The sequence below is a fragment of the Thermobia domestica genome, chromosome 8, assembly GCF_964235325.1.
Source record: "Thermobia domestica chromosome 8, izTheDome1.hap1.1, whole genome shotgun sequence".
Taxonomy (NCBI): domain Eukaryota; kingdom Metazoa; phylum Arthropoda; class Insecta; order Zygentoma; family Lepismatidae; genus Thermobia; species Thermobia domestica.
In genome coordinates, this window is record NC_137461.1 from 52196340 (window position 1) to 52213673 (window position 17334).

The following is a 17334-nucleotide window of genomic DNA, read 5'->3' on the forward strand; positions in this document are numbered from 1 at the left end:
TTCACCTCAATTCAGTTAATTAAAACTAATAATTAATGTCGCGATATTTGATTGTACTTCAAATATAAAGATTTTGGAATCTTCAAAATTCTATTTATCATGGTTGCAATTTTTAAACATTCAACGCAAAGAGGTTATTTCAACATTGCTATGGAGAGATCTGAAAAAAAAAATCAAGCTATCGAGGTCCAACTGTATTATTAATTAGTATTTCTAAAAGTTTTAATTGTTGTCAAGCGACTTTTTGATTTCACTTGATAATACTTCTGAAAATATACCTTTATTCAACATATACTTTCGTTCAGTGAGAATTATGTTTGTTCTTATGAAAGATCTATGTCGCGATAGTAGTTACATTTAGAAATATTTTTTTAAAAGTGCATTAATGTATCGTTGATGTAGAATACATTTTCTTTGTAATTAACCGAAAACTATTTTTTTTTTCTCGGCATCAGCGACCACTAACATCTGAGCAGTGTTTTTAGCTTCCATCTCTACCACTCTCAACTATGGAATGTTATATACGATGATATGCTACTCAATAAGTTCTGTAGCATTGTTGCATATAAAATTATACATTGAGGCAATTGCCGAATTGACAAAAAAACAGCTGTATGTAAATTTTCGATCATAATGAATCAAAGATTATATCTCTGGGTTGATACACGGCTTTATTAAAAGTAATCCCTTCCCGCTGGTCTAGGTGCTAGCGTACGGGTTGTGCACAGTTTGAACCCATTACTGCTGTTCAGATTTCATAAAGTATTTCGAAAACATTAACTAAATGCTAGCTTGAAAGAAGGAAAGTGTAATTTTATATGCATGACACACGAGTAATTAATTCATAATATTGTATTATATATTTCCTGAAATTTGTTTGAGATTTTGTTTTACTTTGCAGACTGTGGTAGAACCAGAAGAAGTTGATGATTGTTCTAGAGTCAACACAAATTTTCAGCGTTCCGTAGACACGAACGAATTTTGTGATTTATCTGTATCCGATATCTCAGACATATCTGGCGCAGACGACTCCGATTATGCCCCTTCTACAAGATCTTCAGAAAGTAACGAAGAAATGCTAGTGAACTCGGGGAATCTATTTTCTACAACAAATGAAAATCTATCATGCAGCGTAGCAAACACTGTTTCACTTGTTTCAAGATCAGAAAATGATATTGTATCCGAATCATTGACAAATGATACGGAAAATAATACATCTTTACAAGTAGATTTGGTACAGAAAGACGAAAATAAGAAAAGAAAATGGAACAAAAAACAATATTGTTTGTACTGTGGAAATAGTTTTATTAAAATAAGTAGACATCTACGTAGAAAGCATAAGGATGAACCAGACGTTCAAGCTGCATTTGCAAAACCTCCTAGAACGAAGGAAAGAATGTTAGCACTAAAACTTCTACGAAATAGAGGAAACTACTTACATAATATGAACAGCATAAGATTAGGCAAGGGATGTATTACTCTAAACAGAAGACCAAGTGAAGAACAAGAAAAAACTGTAGAAGATTTTCTACCATGCGAGCACTGTTTTTCATTCTTGAAAAAGTCCCTACTTTGGAAGCACAAAAAGAAATGTCCCTTCAATGACGGAAATTCCAACACTAAAGGACAACGGCATCAAGCAAGTGCTTCTGTTTTGTTACCGTTACCTACTTCGGCAAGCGAGAAGCTAAAAGCGAACATTCTATCCAGAATGAATCAAGATAGTATAACGATGACAGTAAAAAGTGATGAAATGATATTGAGATACGGAAGTCGTCTTTACAACTTACATGGACACAATAAACACATGCACAATACTATAAGGCAGAAAATGAGAGAGTTAGGAAGACTGCTTCAAGAAGCAAGAAAGAAAAACAGTGTAAAATGTCTTAAAGATTGTTTATTGCCTGAAAATTTTACTCATATTGTTAACTGTGTAAAGAAAGTCAGTGGATTTGATTCTGAAAGTAATTGTTATAAGACTCCTTCTTTGTCTCTTAAATTAGGAAATTCGCTAACATTGTGTGCAAAGATGCTCAAAGCGGAATCAATTATGGTAGGAGATAAGATGATGTGTGAGAAGGCGGAAAACTTCTTATCTCTTATCGGCTCAGAATGGAATGCGGAAATATCTAAAAATGCTCTGAAAACACTAGAGGAAAATCGTTGGAACAACGATAGCAGTATTCCCATCAAAGACGACTTAGTAAAACTGCAAACGTTTTTGAAGGAACGGAGGGATACATTTAGTAGGGAGCTACATTCTCATGGTAGTGCAGATAATTGGAATCAATTAGCACAAGTGCTATTAGCATCGCTCATTTTATTTAATAGACGCAGATCAGGAGAAGTTGAGCGGCTTCTCCTCTCTGTATACGAAAAAAACAAGGATAAGAAAAAGATTCCAAACGACATATATGATTGCTTGTCAGATTTCGAGAAGAAGCTCTGTAGATTTCTATGTCGTATAGAAATTCGGGGAAAACGAGGACGGAAAGTCCCCCTCTTAATAACGCCAGAAATGAACAAGGCAATGAAGCTACTTGTTTCTAGAAGACAGTCAGCCGGTATACTACCAAAAAATCCTTATTTTTTTGCAGTACCAGGAACAGACAATAGCTGGATGCGAGGACATGACTGCCTCCGAAAACTGTCAAGATCTTGTGACCTCAAGAATCCTTCTGCTCTCACATCGACAAAATTAAGAAAACACATTGCTACCATGTCTCAGCTACTGAACCTTTCTGAGTGTGAATTAGATCAAATCGCTAATTTTATGGGACACGATATTAGAATTCACAGGGAGTATTATCGTCTTCCTGATACAGTGCTTCAAATTGCTCACACCAGCAAACTTCTCGTTGCCTTGCATGAAACCGGAGGACTGACCCAATTCAAGGGAAAATCACTCAGAGATGTTGGTGAACAGGTTTCGAGTAAGTACCTTTCCTTTTTCTCTTAAAACATTATATATATATGCAGGGAAAGCAGAAAATAATGATAGAAAACAGTAAAGAGCAGAAAATATTAATGAAAAAGCTCTAACAAGCAGCAGATAATAATTCACATAGATATTAGTAAGAAGATAAATGCTAATTAATTTATTACAAAGCAATGACTTTAGCACCTTACCTACCGATATGCCTCCAGTACCGACAGCCAAACAAATTAATGCCTAGTGTAATATTAGTTTCAATAGTTTTGTGAGTCAATAATTTGATTGGCTTAGAACAGACTTCTGACATTATTTATAGATAATACTAATATAATTTAATCAATATTATATATTACAGGAATAAAAAATGATACAGTTATATAGGTTCCCAGATTTCTAAAGTAACTGATATATACTGAATTAAATTAAATAAGTATTTGTCCATTAGAAACAGGAATTATTTTCTGCTTTTTATGTCATTTTCTGATTTTAGTGCCTTTTTGAAATGGATTTGTTTATTTTTAAACAAGTTAGTATCATTCCACAGTGTAAACTACAGTCCATTAATGAAACCGGAAATAGTAATGAATTTCTATCAATTTCGGTTCTAGTAAAAATACAGTAGAGGTAGTTTGTTTCTTTAACACCCTGAATCGATTTCCGAAAACCATCGCCAGCTATTTTAAAATTGTGGCCATTATTGTTGAAACCGGAAGTCGGTGGTTTAAGTAGGGATCTATTGAAGAAGATGAAACTTATTCTTGGGATACTGAAGCGATTCCCGAGAGCCGCTTGTCGATAGTTCTTACCGTTTTTGCTGTGATACCTGTTGACAGACAAACAGACAAACGTACAAAGCCGTCCTATAAGATTTATAATACCTAATACATAGCATATGTTAGAAGTATAAACGTTTCTTAGCATTTCACGTTAGTTAGTGATTTTTGAAATCGGTTAATACATATATTTTTAAAGTTTTTTCATGCTTTCTAATGTGCTTTTTGACATCAGTTATTCTTATTTGTTTATTTCTTCACTCTTCCGTTATCTAAGCAATTTAGGTACGTACCTGAACTAAAGTTAGGACAAAACTTCCTGTAAAATGAGTTGTATTTTGAAGCATGCGTAAATATTTTTTTACGACTTTGAACGTATGTTATGCATAAATATAGGAAGTCTTAAAGAATGGCTTTGTTCGCCCGTCTGTCTGTCTGTACAGTTTCGCTCGAGATGAGACAGAAGTTTTGTCAGAAAATTCTAATCGAAACAGAGCTCTTCCAATAGAAACGTATGTACTTTTTGAGACAAAACATCACTTTTTCGACATTATTTTCGAGTAGAGACAGCCTCAAATCTTGTCTCGTGTGCATACTTATCAATAGGTATCAGAGCCAAAGCGGTTGAAGTTGTTGACAAGCTGTTTTCAGGAATCGATTCAGCATCCTAAGAATGGCTAAACTACCTAGTACTTGACTACCTAGTCCTTACACTATCTAATACATAAACCGGAAGTGGTAGAAAGCAACCATTTCGTGTTTCAACATTAATGGCCATAACTCAAAAACTGTAATAGCTAGCTACAAACACTTTTAGAAATTGCAAAGATAATATGTATGTGTTGTTAAGAACAATGGCCGGGTACGTATAAGAAGAAAAGGAATATAAATGTATTGTGAATTTATGGGAGAACTATTCAATAAGTAAGTGGACTTAACGTAAAAAAAAAATGGTTATATTTCGGTCCAGTTCTTTGTTAATTTATGCAGAGCTAATAATTATCAATTCCAAGTAGTTCGAGAGCCATTTTATGCATCGATAATATGTATGTGTTGTTAAGGACAACGGTTTGGTACGTAAGTACCTTTTTTGGTAGCCAGACCTGCACATTTATGCTGTTAAATTTTGTGGCCATACTTATATTATATATATGCACAAGGTGTTTCAAAACAACACCGACAACGTTTGAAAAGTGATTCCTAACACCAAGGTAAGATAAAAAGTATAGACCAGCCTGGGTGCACAAATGCTTCCTTTCGGAGTTATAGGCTGCCGAAAACATGAAGAAATGAACTTTAAAGATCTATAGCTCCTAAACTATGGGATTTACCGCAGTTGGGTCAAGACTTCACTTAGAAACTAGTATGTGTCCTATCCAAATATCCATGTTTCAGAATCCTGCGGTGCTTCTGCAACAATTTTTTATAGAGGTAGTTGGTGACTACTTCAAATTATATGCCCGCAGCCAAACTCCCTATATAAAAATTGTGTAAGTACCTCAGGATTTTAAAACATGTATTTGTGGATATGGCGTATGTTAGTTCCTAAATGAAGTCTTGACACGACTACGGTAGATCCCATAGTTTTGGAGCTATGGACGTTTAAATTCATTTTTTTATGTTGTCGGCAGCCTATAACTCCGGAAGCATTTGTGCACTCAGGTTGGTCTATATTTTTTGTTTTATCTTGGTGTCAGGAGTCACCTCCCAAACGTTACCCGTGTTGTTTTGAAACACACTGTATAGGCTGTTAAGATATAATAAGTGAGGACCCCATCAAAGATAGATGTGTTTTTGTGATATACAACGAAAAATGACAAGTGTTTTCCGGGCATTGATTCAGTATCAAGAACAGGTTTCATCTCTTTCAGCAACCTTCTATTTAAACCGGAAATGGTAGATATTAACTACTTCCGGTTTTTACTACTTCAAGTTTTCTATTGAATTTGCATACTTTGGAAATCTATGTAGTTTTACACTGTTTAACGATACTCACTTGTCTTTAAATCTACTTACTCGTTATGAAATTACACATGAACAAATACAATTATGGTATTTACGCTGTCAGTCGTTGGAAAATTACACGATCTAGCTCCATAGATCATAAATAAGATTGTAATTAAATTTACACGAGAAACATATTAGCCTATTCCACGTTACAGTAAGGGGAATAATCAAAATCTATACACCTGTGTCGAAGCATGAGGCATTGCAGGTAGTAAGAGCGAACTCTCCATCGGATCATCGAGCAACGATAGGAGACACGACTTTAAAGTTCAAATAGTATAAAATATAATCAAAATTGTTTAAGCATTTTTTAAAGTAAATAGCCACTTTTAATTTTCACTCTTCATTAAACTATCATTTGGGGGAGAAATAAAATTCAAACACCCCTCGATGGCGAATCTTCTAAAAGCCTTAAGCTTAAACTCTTGTCTCCTATCCCTTGTTGCTCGCAAGGAAAGATATTAACCGGATGAAAAGTTTTCTCTTGCTACTGTTCATAACATACATACTCTATATTACTAGCAGCGCTGACATGTCACTGCGGGCATTGTTTTTCTTCCTTCTGCGCCTTTTATGTAGAATTCGTCTTAACGAAATTGGAACGCCTTGTATGGAAACCTTAGTCAGCCACTCTCACATATTTTTTTTCTATTCTAAGTCAAACATTTAAAAACGCTAAAACACGTATTTAATAATTTTAAATGAAAAGGCCAATTATCAAATATCATTTCCGTAATTTTAAGAGATTCCAAGATATGAGCAGCTTATTGGAGCTACTGTAACCCTCCGCTCCTTCCGATTTAACCTTTCTACGTCGAATTTCCCAAAATCCCTTACTAATGGTATCTTACATCAGAAATTCTGCGTATTGTCGAAATCTCAAGTTTCTAGCTTAAGTAGAGTGGCGTAGGCGTTGATGAGGTAGTCAATACGACTTCTTTTATATATTATATAATAAAAGAAGTGCTGGCTCTTCACACGAAAAGAATACGATGTAGTAAATATATTACCGGTAAATAATCCTCCTTTCCTCTTCAGAAGGAAAATTTTCGAAAAAATATACGACTTAGATTTCAGGAGCCTCATTTAAAAGTAACCTGTCTGAAACCAAAGTGAACTAACTACATTTCTTGTGGTGGAATTTGAGCTTTATTCTAGCAGAATGAACTAACTACGTTTTCGAATCCCATGCAAGGACTGCGTTTCATGTGACCGTTGCGCCAGTTTCTATACTTAGTTCGTTGTGGCATAAAATGCTTCATTAGCGTAATTAAAATGCTTTCATGATTAAGTTCAGAAATCGGCGTTACTTCACTCTGGTTTCATAAATCTCAATTTTCCATAAAATAATTTACTTTACTATGGCTTCAGATAGCTCAAAATATCCTGAACTTTGCCAGTCTTGTTCTTTTTAAGAGGTTATTCAATTGTTTTATCGTGGCTCTCCATTATGTTTTCGTGTAATACCAAGTTTATGAAGGACGAGGCTTTCTATTAAAGTGGAGTTAATCAACTACTGTGGTTGCTGACAATGGAAAGCTTGCAACTTTCAAATTTACATACTGAAAGCAACTGAACCATGAGGGTATTGGGAAAGCCTGTCGGTATTTGGATTTTGTAAAATTGACATTTTGGTTAAATAACTAATATATAGGTTTTTAATTTTATTTAATAGTAGTACTTGAACATAACGCAGATATTAAACCCACTGATAACATTTTGTGCACTCCTGTGTAGACAAATAATATAAACAGTTGTCAAGAACATAAACAATAATTAACATCAAAGTGAAAATGTAATAAAAATTCAGTTCACACATTTTGCGATACTTTATTGTAAACGGAGTATAATGTTTTACAATTCTAATTTTGTCACTTGTTCATTTAGGCGAAATCTCTTCCACACAAGATGGTTCTATGCTGGCCACAAGTTCAGAAATTGAAGAAAGTAGTGTCAATATTGACAACGAAGGTTACGATATTGTTGATGATTCACCTATTGAAGCATCAGAGGATAACACAGTAACATTAATAAAGAAAAAGAGAAACGTGTGTAAACGTATTCCATGGTCATTGAAAGAAAAAGAATGTGTTGTGTCATTTTTTCGAAAGCATATTAATATGGGTAAAATCCCTCAAAAGAACGAATGTGAAAAGTGTATAGAGCATTCTAAGGGTATACTTATTAAGCGAACATGGAAACATGTTAAATATTACGTATATTATTGCATTCAAAGCAACTCAAGAATGATAAAATGAGACTTTATATTTTTGAAGTATTATTGCATTGCACTCCATGAATTAAAACTGAGCTTCTATTCAGAATATAGAATAATGACCCTGGCGTTTAATGAAAAAAATACAACTACTTTTAAAGTAACATAGGATTATCATAAAAGTAAATATTGTTTCAGCACTCAAATAACGAAGGAAGTGTTAATAATAATATAAATTCATTTAATGTAGATTTTTAAATATATTTCTCACCTTTGTATTGTAACGTATTTCTAGTATTAAGCTGTTATGCATTACAACAGAATAACGCATTTCATTATAACACTTATATATATGTATAAAATGTATTGATATTGTAAGCTGTTGTTTATACAATATATTGTATAATGTTTTATGTTCTGTAAAGCAGTAGGTTTAAACGAAGTGATACAGGTATATTTCTGTTAACTACGTATATAGCACATATACTGTATGATTTTCAGTTTTTACTAGTATAACAGTTCATACATAGGTTAACCTGGTAAAATATTGAAAATCATACAGTATGAGCGTATGCTATATATGTAACAGAAATATACGAGGGGGGACCCAAAAAAAACGGGAAATTCGTCGTAACTTCTTTATTTCTCAATATTTTTACACCAAACTTTCATCACCTTCAAAGTATTGTCCATGGACCGCAACACATTTCTGCAAACGATCCTTCCATTGTTCAAAAGAGTTTTGAAAATCACTTATCGGGATCTTCTTTATGACCTCCAGCGATTTTTGTTTTACCTCCTCCACAGTGGCAAAACCTCCTCCACTGGCTTGATTGCTGCTTCGATTCGGGGTCATAGCCATAGCACCACGATTCATCATCAGTAATCACCTTGGCAAAAAAGTCAGGGTCCTCCTTGAGATGATTTTGAAGTTCAACACATGCCTCAAGTCGACGCTTCTTTTGCTCGTCTTGAGAAGGCGAGGGACAAATTTGGCTGCAACCCTTCTCATGTGCAAATCTTCTGATAAAATCCTCTGAATTGAACTCCACGATATTCCAGACATCTCACAGAGTTGATTAATGGTTCGGCGACGGTCTTCACGAACGAGCGCATTGATGTTTTCGACGTTTTCGTCAGTTCTTGCAGTTGAGGGGCGTTCTGAACGGAGTTGGTCTTCAATTGACAGTTCTCCATTTTTAAAACGTGAAAACCACTCGTATACTCTGGTTTTACTTAGGGCAGCATCCCCATAAGCAGTCTTCAGCATTACAGTAGTTTCCGCGGCCGATTTCCCCAACAGGAAACCAAATTTCACAGCCGCCTCGATAATCTGCCATCACGTTTTCGCCGAACTGGAAAAAGTTGGTTTACTAAACAAACTCTCAAGAGCGAACCGATGCACTCACAGCGACACAACTTCGCACACTGACGCAGGTGACGTGATCGTAACGGACAATTGGTACAACAATGGGTTCCCCCACTCTCCCTCCCCACTGCAGCACAATTCCCGTTTTTTTTGGGTCCCCCCTCGTATGTGTCACTTTGTTTAACTATATATATATAGCTACAGAGTGCACAATTTATCTTGATCACCCTTTATACCGGAGAAACCAAGGGAGGGAGAAAAGCGAAACTTTGGACGGAGCAAATATAAGGAGGGTGACATCGTTTTACATATTATCAATACCACCCAGTGAACAGTGTTGCCATCCCAATATAAAGTTATATTTTTTCAAATGGCACTACGTCAGATCATTACACATTTCAAATCAAAATGTAAAATAAGACATAAAATATCAAATTTAATATTCAGTGTTGCAAACTAACGATGTTATAGTATCACAAACATCCAAAGTTTAGAAGCCTTTATCATATATATAGCACAACGTAGATGGACAGGATAACGTACATCGAAAGTACCTTAGCGTTGGATACCATGACCGTGGCATGGCTTGTTTCGAATGAATAGGAACGAAGTTACCAGCACTTGAAAATTTGAATTTTTTTGAAAGGCTTTCTTTCGAAAAAATGTTTAGATAAGTATCATATCAAGTTACTTGTATGATTTTCAATGGATATACTAATTACTTTGCCGTTTACAGCACTTCGATATCTCAGACCGTTCCACAGATATGATAAACATTGATAAAGTTCGTAACATTGCTGAAAATGGCGTATTTCTGAAAATATTTAAAATCATTGTTGTGCTCCTTCCCTTTTATAGGATTGCAGTAATAGTTGTTAGTAGTTGTAATTACAAGTTCTCGTAATTACACAATTTAAGCAGTGTTGCAAACTTTAGCAATGTTTATCATATCTCCGGAAGCGTTTGAGATATCGAAGTGCTAAAAACGGCAAAATAATTTGCACATCCATTGCAAACCACACTAGTAACTAGATATGATACTTATCTAAGCATTTTCTTCGAAACAAAGCCTTTCAAAAAAATATTTTTTCCAGCGCTGATAACTTCGTTCTTATTCATTCGAAACAAGTCATACAATGGCCATGGTATCTAACGCTAAGGTACTTGCGATATACATTATCTTGTCAATTTCCATTGTGTATATTTGTGATACTATAACATCCTTAGTTTGCAACACTGAATAATAAATATGGTATTTTGTTTTTATTTGACATGTTAAAACGTGTAATAATCTGACGTAGTGCCATTTGAAAAAAATATAACTTCAAATTGGGATGGCAACACTGTTCACTGGATGGTGTTGCTTAATATGTAAAACGATGTCTCCCTTCTTATAGTTGCTTCGTCCAATTTTGCTTTTCTCCCTCTTTTGGTTTCTCCGTTATCACGAATGATCAAGATAAATTGTGCATAATTGTGCATCCTATATGTATAAACTATTAAAGTAGTACAAATTGAGCTTTTAAAAGTTGAACAAATCATCTTACAGGAGCTACTGAATTCGTAGCATTTTTGCACAGGTGCTTTCTATAAATTCGTAGAAATGCTATCTTCATTACATATCTATGGAAAGATTTGAACGTTTTCTCTCACATTTTTTAAAGATAAGTTTACTTTAGCCGTAAATCAAAAGAATTGCCATTTATTCCTATCTGAAACATCGAAATATATTGTCCTGATATATTCATAAAATCTTTTACATATTGTATACACTCTGTTATTGAGATTTTATTTAAAGGTATTGCTCTTGGAAAATACAACTTAAAAATTCCGTATAAGAATAAATATATATTTATTCATTATGTAATAATAACATAACGAAATCGATTAATACTTTAATGAGAAAATGCGAATCATAAAGCTTTCATTATGTGGATTGATTATAGCTGTAGAATTTTAAGTATACAATATATGACTGAAAACTGAAATTTACGAAGGGAAAAAATATTACTACAAACTCTCTGCACTAACATTTTTCTTTTGTGCACGTTGCTATATTAAAATAATGAATTTTACAACTATAATACAGGAGTTTGTTACTTTGTAAGGAAACATGAAGTAGAAGTGAGAAAAATATGAACATTTTTCTTTTCACGTGTATATTGCGTTTTTCGAATATATAGCTATATATAAAACGATTCATGCTCTCCGAGGTTGGTTTTTATGTTTATTGTTTTCAAGTGAGTATTCTTGTCCAAAGTAAGGACAAATATTTTCCTTTTTGGTATATATTTCAGTTTCTTAATCTAGTGAATACAACAATTTGTAACCAAATATGAGAAAGAAAATTTTATGATAGAGAGTAATAAAGGTAAGCAAGAAAATGTTAGTGTAAATGACCATTTTATAACATTTTATAGAGTGTACTTTGTATAGAATTTCATGACTATATACTAGGCAATAAGGGTATAAGAACAAAGAAATGCGATTTAAAGTGCAAAAGAAGAATATATACTGTCTTATTGATGTGCATTGTTACCAATTATATTAATCTTAAATCGAAGAACAAGTATATATATATATATATATATATATATATATATATATATATATATATATATATATATATATATATATATATATATATATATATATATATATGTATGTTTGTGTGTGTGGGGGGGGCATTCAAAGTGTTTGGTGTAACATTTTTTTCATTCTAAATATATCATTCAGTTGCATTGAATCTGTAACCTAAACATAAGAATTTCACCACATTGTTCAAAAGGGTTACTTTTCTGCAGTAAACGAACAGGTAATATAGTGCTATAAATCGAAATGGTTAAAAGAGTTCAAATTCAATAAATCAGAAGAATTCAAGCAGTGTACCATTCAGAGATAATTTTATGGCATCCGATGTAGTTACTCAGATTCTAGTCAAATGATATATATATTAATTAGAATTTTTAAATACACACTTTGTTCTATGTGATATATGATACATCATGATAGTTCGATTATACTAATGCTAGTATCGTTAAAGTATATTATAATAAGCTGTTATGAAATGTATATGGAATGTAATACACTAAAAATGAAACTGCTTAAAACTAAGGGAGAATTGTATGGAAACGATTTGGGTCCTTATACATTCTGATATTATGTTATATTGTACTAACATCGTTGAAATATATTTTGTCTATATAACCATTGTTTTTCTTCATTATTTGTTAGATTATATGGTATTTTTTGTTCACATATGTATTAAACAATATATTTATTGTATATTACAACGAAACAATATTATATCGGATTATTTGGCAATAAAACAAACGTACCAGTTTGTTATATTGTAATCTCATAGTAGTATAAAATCGCTGTAGAAATGATGTTTTAATATTTTTTCTTCTTTAATTGAAACAAACATAAATGAAGAACTATCAATAAAAATTGTTCATAGTTTTTACGGAGATATTAGTAATTTTATAAATAAGAGCTTTGATATTCCATCCGTGTTTTATTTTAATAAATTAAGGTTTAAACGATTGTTAACGATTTTAATTAAAACTAAGGAAGAGAACATAGAATGCAGAAGTTTCAAAGTAAGTGACATTTAATCATTTTATTAAAATAATAATAAAGGGAAAAAGAAATAATATAGGTAACAAGAATAATTAAAAACAGTCAATATTATAAATTAAGTCGAAATTTGTGAAAATATCTGATACTGAAATAACTAAGTTGACGAGCTTATACTTACCCACTAGTTTTATCTTAATTGTTGGCGTGGTTACAATAGAGTATCATTTTTCAGGTTTACAAAATATTTTTTGTCGATTTTCTTGAAAACCAGACATAAGAATCTGTACTTACTTTATCATTTTGATCAGATCAGTTATATCTATTAAACGGTATGTCTCATCTTCGAACTCTTTTAAAAAACGTTTTACGTTAATAATATTGTAGAATGTATGTGCAACACTATTAACAGTATGTGCATCACTGTTAGAACTAGCATACTTACGATCTTTAGAAGAGACTCGCAGCATATTTTCACATAAACAGTATATAAATACCTAGGTAAATAAAAATATCTTCCATAAAAATGAAAACTATCAACTATTATTGACAACGAACGATATACTTTTCCAGAAAAATTCATCTTTGTCAATTTTCTTCAATACTACGCATGACAATGTATTACCAGTTTAACGTCCTACGATTATGAATTGAGACTAACAAGGGAAGAGAGGAAGCTTATATATCGAAGCGAAAGATGGTTTATATACTAATCGAAAGCACTAATGACGCCTATTACGAAATTGTAATAAAAATTTTCCGAATGCATATACTGTGCGATTTATATCAATATACAGGGTGTCCAGAAAATCCGTTTCCACCCATAGAAATCGCAAACGGTGGGACAGATGCCAAAATAGGGAAACACATGTTTGATCATTTTAAAAGTACAACGTATCAAAGCAAAAAAATTGTCCCAGAGCCATCCGCAGGGTCTTAGGTGGGGTCCAACTAAAAATTACAAAATATAAAGGGGTCAAGTAGCATATCGTTGGAAACATGTTAGGAAATGAAAGAAGACGGTACAATTCTCGACTCTCTTAAATTACCCTATGTAAAATGGAAGCGGGTCAAAATGTATATCTTCATTTCGATTCTCCGAGCTCATTCACTTTCCATTTTGCAATCGGCACTTGTCATTGTGAAACATTTGCACGTATACACTGTTCCTGGTGCAATATATATATATATATATATATATATATATTTGTTTAAATCTATTTTATAACTGATAATCCAGACAACGAGCACAAGTACCACTATTGTACAGTAATAAACATAAATAAGTAGAGATAAGAGTCTATATTTCTTATGGCTCCAACCTCTGCTTATTTATGTTGTACATTGTGGTTGTACATTATATGTTAACTAGTCAGTTCTATACTCAAAGAAGTCAAGTGTTATGTCTTTTCTTTTCAATATTTCTTAATTTCCTTTTATTTTATTATATTTTTTTATTTATTTCGACATTTCTGAGCCCAAAGAGTAGAATCTCACAGTAGAGGCATTTCCCTTCTTTCCGTTGACTGTAAGAATGAAAGTGAAAATAAACTAAATCCCGGCTACAGAAGTAAAACACAAGATGTTTGCACAGTGCTACAGTGGTCAAACACGTGTAGAGCGTCCAGATTTGTTCCATCTGCTTTCATTTAACAACAGCTTTAAACGATACTTGACCCCCCCCCTTCCTTGGCATTTGAAAATTTTGAGTAGGACCTCGTGTAGAACCCTGTGAAAGATCCTGCAACAAATAGTTTTACTTTCAATCTTTGTATTTTTGAAATGACGACACACTTATTTTCCTGTTTTGACATTGTCTCACCATTTCAGTTTTTTTTCTTTTTTGGGGAGGGGGTGAGCATAGGCTTTAGAATCACGTTTCTGCTTACATTGTGACAGGCCGCCATTTTTCACAGGAAAATTTTAGAGGGTCGAGACTTGTTCCGTACTCTTTTATTTCCCAACATGTTTCCAACGATATGCTACTTGACACCTTTACCTTTTGCAATTTTTGAGTTGGGCCCTGCTTGGGACTCTGCGGCTGGTTCTGGGACATTTTTCTTTTATATGTTGTACTTTTAAAATGATCAAACACGTGTTTCCTGTTTTGGCATCTGTCTCATCGTTTGCGATTTCTAGGAATAGAAACGGATTTTCTGGACACCCTGTATATTGATATAACTCGCACAGTATATGCATTCGGAAAATGTTTGTTGCAGTTTCGTAATAGGCGTCATTAGTGCTTTCGATTAGTATATAAACCATCTTCCACTTCGATATATTATCTCCCTCTCTTTCCTTGTAAGGAAGACTGTGTTGAATGAGAAATGAATGAAATAGTGAAATAAAGAAAGTGGGAGGAAACTGGAGGACCCCGAGATAAAACTCAGACAAAAGCATGTATGGTCACTGAATTAAGGGAGAACATGAAAAGTGTGCAGGTTCTCGTAAGTGGGCACCAGGTAAACAAGGTTGCGAACCACTACTTTAGAGGAAACTACAATATTCTTTGTTTACTAGATTTCAGAAATTGTGTCAAAACAACTATATTTCTAGACATTGTATAAAACTACTTCCTAGTTAGCCCGATAAAACTCATTTAATTTGAGACGTTGGACATAATTATAGATGATATTTTGACTAGAAAATAGTGGAGTACATTGTTTTAAACTCTTACGAACTCCAAATAAAATCGTATGACGTAGTTAAATTGATATTTTTAAAGCTCGTTATTAATCTTCTTTTGTATTCAATTACGACAAATTGTCTAAATAATCATGACTAACAGATAACTCACAGTAAGATATTAACTATCAATTTTTCTGTTATTTGCAATGGAAAAAAAATATGTCGTTATTTCTGAGTTTCTTGTTAAACGTATGAGATGTACTATATTTATTGAAACCTGGTGCCAATATGACCTGTAAGATCTAAATAGTATCAGTACGAAAACCATATCTTAATGATCTCATGTTACACACCTATACGCTATTAACATTTCCAAGATTTTTACATACTGCTGAAGAGTTATTCTGTAGTCTTTCTGCACAATTTTGTCGTCTTCATTTTGTTTCTCGTCGATTTCTTGGGTTATCGTCTACGCTCACGTGACCACTTTCAAATTAATTTAGCAACCTCAAATTTATGTCCGGTGTTCAAAAACGTCCTATAAATCTTCTGGAGACGTTCATACATATATATATTTCGGTGTAAGTAATATCTTCCAACATTAAAATTTGTATTATCTCCAGTTGCTTAAGATTCCTCATTTCCTTTGAATGAAGCAAACTGCAACAGATGGTTTCAGTTTGAGACGGATCAATAGATGTATATTGGCTCCAATTATCCAGAAATGTCAAGGAATATGTCAATGTGTTTGCAAAGTTCCATGTGTATATAATTTAAGAATTTTACTGAATGCATTTTTTAAGTCCCTTTGTACAAGGATATGCTTAGTAAAATTATTATTATTATTATTAGTAGTAGTAGTAGTAGTTGTAGTCGTAGTAGTAGTAGTAGTAGTATTGAAGAATTGATCATTCAATTCTGTACCTGGAGACGCAGAGAAAACTCAGACAAATTCCTATGATCAGCGAATGTAGGGACAACATGAAGTAAAATATGCAGGGCCTCGTAGAGATGCACCAGGTAAACTAGGTTGGAAACCACTTCTTTAAAGGAAAGTACAATATTCTTTGTTGACTACTAAGTCTCACAAATTGTGGAAACAACTATATTTGTGGCATTTTCTATAAAACTACTTGTTAGTTTGGTCAGATAAAACTTATTTAATTTGAAACTTTGGACAGAATTACATTTGATATTCTGACTAGAAAATAGTCGAATATATCATTTAAAATTCATATAAACTTCAAATAAAATGGTATGATGGAATCAAATTTCATTTTATTAAAGCTCGTTATGAAGCATTCTTTTTTATAACTATGCAAAATTGTCTAATTAATCACAACTAACAGATGACTAACGGTAAGAAATTAGCTACGAATTTTACCCTTTTTGCGGTCGGAAAACTCTTATGTAGGGATGCGCACGAGACGAGTCGAGACAAGATTTTCCTGAGAAAATTCCTGTCGAGACAAGGCTCTTCCAATAGAAAAAATATACTTTTTTCGAGTCGAGACATACCTTTTACAGCACATTTTCGAGACGAGACAGCCAGAAATCTTGTCTCGTGCGCATCCTTACTCTTATGTCGCTATTTCTGGCAGTTTCTTGTTAAACTTATTTATGTGATGTACTATATTTATTGGAACCTGGTGCCAACATGACCTGTAGGACGTAAATGGTACCGGTACCAAAAGCATATCTGGATGATCTAATGTTACACACTTACACACTATTAACAATTCCAAGACTTTTATTTACTACTGGAGAGTTAGTCTTTCTTCACAATTATCTCAATTTGATCGACCATTTCTTTATTTTGCTGGTC

At 33.2% G+C, this 17334-nt stretch overlaps 1 protein-coding gene across 2 annotated transcripts in view; it reads left to right on the plus strand.

Annotated features, from left to right (window-relative positions):
- Positions 1-17334, plus strand: part of LOC145692895 (calcium/calmodulin-dependent protein kinase kinase 1-like) — a 1130736-nt gene that overhangs the window by 618893 nt on the left and 494509 nt on the right. The window lies entirely within an intron of this gene.